The following is an 8,577-nucleotide window of genomic DNA, read 5'->3' on the forward strand; positions in this document are numbered from 1 at the left end:
GAAAAAGACCTGGAGATCCTGGTGGGCAGTTGAGTTGAGATGCATAGAACCCAGCAGGGTACATTGAGGGCAAAGCAGGTCAACAGCATCCTGGTCTGTATTCACAGAAATACAATCAGGAGGATGAGAGAAGTGATAGATTGCTCTGCTGAACACTTCTCAAAACACATCTAGAGTTTGTGTCCAGTTTTGAATTCCCTTTTTTAGGAAAGATGTCAATAAACTACAATGGAGAGGCATCAGACTGGTTGGGAGATAGATTGTGCCCTGTGAGGAGAGACTGAGGGAATTGGACTTAATTTAACCTGGAGAAAAGACAGCTAATAGCAACATTCCAACACCTATGAGGAGCCAGGCTTTTCATACCAGTGCATGGTATGACCCCAGGCATTATATGAAATGAAATTCAGACTAAATGAAAGAAAAAGCTTTTTCATCATGAGAGGAATAATGCAGCGAAACAGCCTGGCCAGAAGGATTTTGCTGTCTTCATCTATGGAAACTTTCAGGACCTGACTGGATAACACTAAGTAACCTGGTCATAATTCTCATTTCAGCAAGCACAAAGGTGATGTTTCTGGATGCCTTGAGGGGCAGACCAGCTGCTCTAATTAGATGAAGAGACTAGATGAAGTTGAGAGTTACTCTCATGACCAAGCTGAAGTCCAAAGCAAGAGGTTAGGTCTGTGACTACATGTTAAATGACAGGTGAGGAACTGAACAACCTCTTGCATAAGTGTCCAGGATTTGCCTTTTAGAATTCTCCATGTGCTCACATCATCTGGAAATGTGAATAAACAAGCCATCTTAAAATCTGTTTGTTAAATATTCAGTTTTCTTCAGCTTATTTCTGAAAGTTAGGTATCTTCTCATTGATGTTTAACAAGTTATAAAAATAATTTTAACATCAGTTTTGCTTATGGTAAATGTTAAATTATCTGCCTATAATTACTTCATAATATCCTGTTTAAAATTATTTCTTAATTTTCTATGTTGTTCGTGTATGTCTAAAGTAAGTAGTGAGCATTGCAGCAATTTATGGTACTGTCCACTCTAGAAGATTTTTTTTAATACTTCAGTTTTGACAAATTACCTTCTTTTTGGAAGGCAAGCTTATGTATGAAATTCATTGCTGCAATATAGCTTTTGCACTAGACGTTGAAGCGTTGAATTCACAAGCGATTGTTGCCTTTCAACGAAAAACAATTACTATTATTCTAAATTTCTTCCCCTTCGTTTAGGGGAAATTGTATTTAGAGGTGTCAGTTCAATATGGTACTTCATTTTGTGATCTGTGAAGAACAAGCTTCACATGTTAATGAATTTATTTCTCAGTAAGTAGCAGCTGAGGAAAGCTGCTAGCTTATGCTGGTGTTTTTTAAAAAGGTGGAAGATTGTACAGGTGTTTGAAAGTGTGGGACATGCTCTTGCTGTAATCAGTTCTTCCTGTATTTAATTTTGAATCAAACTTGCTAGTTGCCCCAAAAGACAGTGACTGTCACGCTGGGCATTAAAGGAGTGAAAATACTTCTAGCAAATGGAAGGTAAGTTAGATAGGAATGGCTTTTCTCACAATAGTGAATTAATATGCTGATTGGTATTTGACCTATAAAGATTTGCATCTTCTCTCCTACATAAAATAAGACTTCTAAGCCCTACTGACTTCTGTTCTACTAGAGCATGGCACTTTTAAATGACTTTTACTGTCTTTTATCACATTAAAAGTTGAAACAAAGCCACCACTAAACATAAACCTTCACAGATGTTAGCAGAGTTATAGCAGTTGTTTTAATAGAGCAGAGCAGCAGCATTGTTTCAGGAAATGAGAGCAAATATCTTCTCCAGTGGAAACTATGGGAAGAATTTAAATAGAATATTATCCACACTAGAATTTGGTTACAGTGGTAAAACTAAAGCCTATATGCCCAAAATACCGAGGGATCTCTCTATCATGATTTTAACTCCAACTTTGTCTCATTCTAAATAAGATATAATAGATATGGTATGATAGAGCTTCCATGTCTCTGTATGACAAAGATCAGTTTTTGCTTCAAAAAGCCAGCTAAATAATGAAATAGGAGATAATCAGATTTCCTGTACAGTGTCTGAAACAAAGATGCTTCTGGTTATGCCATAAAAAAAATCTCTCGGTAGGTTTCTTTTCTGCTGCATTCATGTAATATTAAATGTTGAAATTTGAATATTCCCTCTGATGATATCCTCAGGTTCTTAGTATCCATATTCAATGTACTTTAGTATGTTTTTTCTATCACTCCAATCATTTAGTCTTTCTAAATGTTTTGGCATTTGTCTTGTTAGTTATAGGTGATGTGAGTTTTAGGGCACACAAAGTCAAGCAAAGGCTGATGTTTAAAAAAAAAAAAGCTACTGAATTTTAAGCCATCTTGAACATGATAAAGTACATTTATTTAAATATTAATTTTGATTTATCTTTCTATATTCATACAGTCTTCATTTTGATTAATGAGAAAGTGATAAGGGGAATTAGATTACCATATATTCATGAGTATGCTTACTGACAGAGTACATTCAAAGAACAAAGATCCTAACTGTTTAGAAAAGTTTGCAATATCAGCATTAATAGAGCTTGCAGCAATTTCTCATCAGGAAGCAGATTGTGTTCCACCTCTAATTAACCACCTATTGAGATTAAGAATAGGTGTGCTGTCTGGGCAGGAAATGAAAATGAAAACCTAGCATTTGAAAAAGTAGAATCACTATGAGGACCTTGAATCCGTGTTACAGGGGTACTAACAAGTAGTGGTAGCTGATGCTTCTGTCGTGGGAGTGATTAGGAGACTCACTTCTGAACTGTTTTTAGTCAGGCAAACCTCGGGGAAATTTCTCATGGTCAGATTAAACTCACAGAATTAGCAATCTGTGAGACAAACTTTTCATTTTTATACTAATATTTAATAAAGGAGACAGGGAGAAAAGCAGCAGAGACAATGCTTTGAAGAAGTCTGTTGTGTAGCAGTATTAGTTTACAGTTTCATGAATAAAATCAGAGCTTTCAGCCAAGGCTGAGAGGATTAAAATAACCTTTGAGCTATACCATTCACTTGGTTTTCATGAGGGGATATAGAAAGCATCAGTTTAGTTTTATTGTGCAGATGTCTTATGTCTAGACTTTTTCACTAGAATCTCTGGAGTTTTTCCTTGCTTTCATTCTGGGGCTTTTTCTTTGTGGTTGACGAAAGAAACTGGGAGAGGTTGCAGCTCATTAGTCACTTGCCTGTGCATTGTTGGAATAGCCATGATAGTTAGCACAAATCCACTAAGTGCTTGGTAAATCAGCTGCCCTTAAAACCATCTGGGGGTGAGGGGGAGGTGAAGATTACAAACTTTCCGTATGGATTAATGGGACACAGAATATTGATTTGTATCAATCGATTTCTGACTCTGCAGTTCAGAATTAGGACTGCAACTTGGGGCAGTACTCAGACTGCACTGATGGTACTGGTACTGATCACAGAGCTGTAATTAGAATGGATTCAGCATGAAGTGCAAATGCTGCTCTGGAGATCCAGAATAGATTCTGAGATAGCTAGCCCAGACTGAATTCTCTGTTGCTATGGTTTTCCTTCTAACAGCTGTTTTTTAGGTAGTTTGTGTGTAGGTTGACCAGCACAGTGCTGGACTTGCATATATGTAGTAGGGGTTTTTTTTATACAAAGCAGTGTTGTACTAGAAGTTCATTCTTTCTTGTACTTGCAGTTCACTTTAAGATGTCTGCCTGGTGGTGGTGGTGTTTTTTCTGAAGCATATAGTTACTTTAGTAACCCTAGAAAATGATGTAAATGTTTGTGAACAGTGTGATGTTAAACTGATATAAAATACTGAGTGTGTTAAAGGGAAAATTATCTAACTTGATATTTGGAGAAAAAACGTGAGATAGTCTTCCTTGTGCTTATTGATGGTGGCACATATTTTTCTAGTTTTCTTTAAGAAAGGGCTTTAAAATCTTTTGTTGGTTAGGAGTGTTAAATTCCTCACGTTGCATGAATTTATTTCAGATACTTCTTTGTAAGTATTTCAAATTTATTGCAGATTTACCCAAATCATATTGCAGTTAGTGGGAATAGCTCACAAGTCATACTTCACAAGGATTATTTTCATATTTTGTCTTTTTCCGGCAAGAAATTAGAAAAGAAACTGGTACAAAAGTCGTTTAGGTGTGTATTGTTTTTGACCTAATATGCTGCATTCTTCAAGATAAAATTATTCTGTGTGTACATTTCAGTGGCTACCTAAAACAATGAAGTTTCCTTAGTTTTAGCTTTGTTGCTGGGCTTTAGTGTGCTTCTGAATTATGGGCACCATTTATATTTTATCATCTTCAGAAGATTGCAGATATTTAAGAATGTATGTAGTGGACAAAACTAAGCACTCAGATAAGATATGGACTGGAAAGACTGACCACAAGGCAGTGTAAAACTACTTAAACTACCTAATAAGTAGTACTTAAAATTCAGTAACTGCTGGCTCAAAATCAAATTGGCAGCCATTCAAGAATGGTATTTCTAAGAAGCTGTTGCAGGATCTGCTACTATTTAATAACTTTGTAAGTGACCGTGAGGAAGTGAGTGAATGTACCCTCGTTTTGTGAGTTTGTGGATGATGCTGAATTCTGATGGCAGGCAGATATGCCAAAAGGAAGAGTTACCATGAAGAGGTCTCAGCAGGCTGGAAGATTGGATTTCTGAGAGATTTAGCTTAGGGAGTTAAATCAGAGGCTGGGCTCTGAGAGACTGGAGATGCTGGTTCTACTGAAAGACTAGTAGATTTTTCATGAATCAGCAATATGTGCTTGCAGCAACAAAGTCAAACCATCTGGGACTGCAGCATCAAGAGAGCAGCCAACAGACAAAGAGGTGTAAACATTTTGCTCCATCTGGTACTTGCTGGACTAGAAGTGGGATACTGTTTCCAATTTTCTTCCCTCCAGTTCAAGAGAGGCATTGAAAAAGTAGAGAGGGTCTAGCAGAAGGCTGCCAGGTTGAAGAACATAGTAAATGAAGAAAGGCTGAAGGAATTGATTTACTTAAACATACAAAAGAGAAGGATTGGGGAGGATCTAATCACAGTCTTTCAATACCCAAGAGATAGGTACGGGGAAGATGGATGTACTTCCTTCACATGGATGTATGGTGACAGGACAAGAGGGAATAGGCACGAATTCCTTCATTGGAAATCCTATATTGGTATGAAAATAACTCTACGCTGGGAGATCAGCTACACAGATTGGCCAGATAAGTGGTAAAAATCTCCCCTGCTGGAGATATTTGGGAATAGACTTAGTAGAAGTGGCCTTTGGTAACCTAATCTAAGGTCTTGGTTTCAGTAAAAGTCCAAACAAGTTTTATAGACCAAACGAGATTTATTTGAACTAGACATTACTAACATTCTGTGAAAATAAAAAACAATGGAATTAAGCTTGTCCATGTAAGCTTAGTTTCATCTTCTCACGCTCATATTTTAATAACAGATACAGAAAGTTTGGAATGACTAAAGTGGCCACATAGCTTCTTAGAGACAAAGTATGTGAAATTGTTCAATCCAGTGGCTTAAAAGTTTGTCTTGCCAAAATTCATGTGACTTTGATTTGGTTTACAGGGTCTGCTTTTAATTAAGGGTTGAGTGGAAGAAGGGAAGGACTACAGTGGAAGTTAAAAATATCCGTATTTTAGAGCTGCATTGAATGTTGAGGAAAATATCCTTCTCAAAATTATGAAAGGATATATAGAAACTCTAAAATGTTTGTGTTTTGTAGAAGAAAATTTCTCGCGAGCAAGAAAATATAAAAGGGTATTTAATACTATTTTGCAGGAATTTCTTGTGTCAAAAGAGGGGATGAACAGAAGGATCAAACTACAGTGTGTCATTCTGTGATGTTTCTGAAGTACTTCGAACTCAAACAATCCTTTGAACAAGCCAAAATTAGAAAGACAAAGAAATTTTCTTAGAACTTTTGCAGTTTATCTTCAGTAGACTCTGATTTTTCTCAATACTTTTAAAAAATCTTAGCATATAATCTCATATCTGGATGTTGCGTGTGGCTCTGCTCAATTTGTGTCATTATATGACCAGAATAATGAAGCAAGCAGGAAAAAAGGGTACATTGATATGCAGTGGCGTTATCTAATGGTATTTGCTATAACTTGAATTGTTCATATATTCAAAACACTATGTTCTGTTTAGCTGATATTGTAGAATGTGCAAGCTAATGGCATTTAGAAAGCTACCTTTGGTATTCATATTTAGAAATGGTTTTAGGATGCTTAATAATCTGTCATTTTTTTAGTACAGTTTTGTACTTCTATGGTGTCAGACTTGCTGTGCAATAGGGACTGCGGAGATAGTTGGGCAGTTGTAGGACATAACAGCCAGGATTAAATAACAATAAAGGATTCACTGAACTGCACTAATAAATTAGATGTGATTACAGTATGACAATGCATACACAGAGATTTGAAGAGGCGTGCTGGGTGAATAGGCTGTACTCCATTTGCTTATGTTATCTTTCTTTGTGTGAGGTAAGTGAAGAGAAGATGATAGTATATGCTCCTAAGTTATATGAAATAATTTATGAAGGCAGTAATAATTGAGGAAGTTGAGTTAAATATTCCTAATATTCCTTCCTTTTTTTGCTGTCACTTTTTTTAGTTCATCGAAATTTCTTTTCCATTATTTTGTAGCAAACTTACCATTATATGGTTCTCAATAAAGCCTTTTGTTTTAACGCACAAATAGTGTAATATTTAATCAACTATTTCTAGTTTCTGCTTCTGGGAGAAATACAGAATGCGGTTTTCTCTTCATTGTTTGACTTTTATTTGTACCTGCCTTTCTCAAACTGTATTTTTTTGTAGTAACCTCAGTTTTGCAAGCACTTTTATGAATTAAAAAAAGAGCATTGTGCAAAGTAGTTTGTTAGTCTTAGTTCTCCGTATACAATATCACATAGGTTGTTAAAGTATTCTTTCTTCTTATCATATAATATTTAGTTTCAAAGAATTCAGAGCTGTCCTGTCAAAACTTCTTAACTCAGCCATTTACTCCTTTGTGTAGCTACATTTTTCAGATAGGTAAAGCGAAGTTATGTAAATAACTGAGCAGAAGAATTTCAATAGAAAAGCCAGGAATGAAAACGGAATGGTAGACATAGTTTATCCTCTTATCAGTTGCTATCTTTGGTCTTTATTTCATGCATGATGGAAACTGTAGATAGAACTTACTATTGTAAAGAGCTTCAGAGAAGCCACTTGTTTTTTAAAATTTACTTTTGAGCTAGGAATAGAGATGGAGTGAAATGGATCATTAATTTACTGATTATTAAACTGTTTGTATTGTAGAAGCTGTTGGCACATTTTACAAATGTTCTAACTTCAGGCAGGCTTGGTTTTATATAATATCTCTATAACCAGATGTAAACTCCCAGAAACCATATGCATGTGTTTCCTCAGGCAGTAAAGTACTTGGTCCATGGGACAGTTCACAAGCCAGGAGATTCCCTCCTGGTAGAACTCTAAGCCAATAAGGGCTCATCCGAAGTTGAGAGACTTCATTTGAGAAGCTGCTGTTTCAGTTCTTCTCATTATGTTTGTTTAATCAGTGCCATAGTTGATATCCACCACTCTTTTTTTTTTTTAAATTTTCCCAGAGTAATCTTTTAAAGTTTTCTGCATGAGTTTTTTTTTCCTGTGTCATGAGAAAAATAAATCTTCCATGTTATATAAATGATTAAGATTCTTTGAGCCTGATTATTATTCCTGGATGTAGTTAAAAGATGGATTTCTTTTTTCCATATGGTTCTTTTCCATTAACATATGAGTCTATTTTGTGGTTTTGGGAGATACAGTGATCCAGATTTTCTCTGCGTATCCTGGAGCCAAATTTTGGGATTTTTAAAAATTATTATTTAATTAACTACGTAATTCTGCAGAATAGGAATTTGCATCATGCACATCCACCTACTAATTTATTTGTAATATTGTATTATTTTGTCCTGTTTTTGTGTGCATCTTATTCCTGTCTCTGTAAATAAACTAGTAAATGATTAGAATTATTTCAGTGGGGTGCATAGTGGGTATATGCGTACATACTTGCTCACATGCAGCCTCAGTCCACCCACATCTGTGCAGTGAGAAGCACTTTTTTTCTTTTTTGACAAGATTCTGATATTTGAAATTCTACCAAGTAAGCCTAAGAACATCAGGGTGGTTCTCTCCCATCTTGGGCAAGTCAATTAAAGCTAGTTTGAATGAATGCATGTTACTTCCTGGGCTTTCTCTGTCAGCAGTTCAGGGGAAGGATTATGTGGCTTAGAATAATATTCAGAGCAGCCACTTTACTAAGCTGGGAACAGCCTACAGCTAACTGATAGGAAAAAAAATAAAAAATCTAACATCCCCAACAAGAAAAATATCCAACCCCCCCCATAACCCCTCCCCAAAAAAAAAAAACTCAAGCAAACCTCAAACAAGAAACAAAACTGTCTGGACTCTCAGGTTTTCTGGAATGTAAGGGTTTTTTGTTGTTGTTGGTTTTTTTTTT

The sequence above is a fragment of the Meleagris gallopavo genome, chromosome 5 (assembly GCF_000146605.3).
Source record: "Meleagris gallopavo isolate NT-WF06-2002-E0010 breed Aviagen turkey brand Nicholas breeding stock chromosome 5, Turkey_5.1, whole genome shotgun sequence".
NCBI classification, from domain to species: Eukaryota; Metazoa; Chordata; class Aves; order Galliformes; family Phasianidae; genus Meleagris; species Meleagris gallopavo.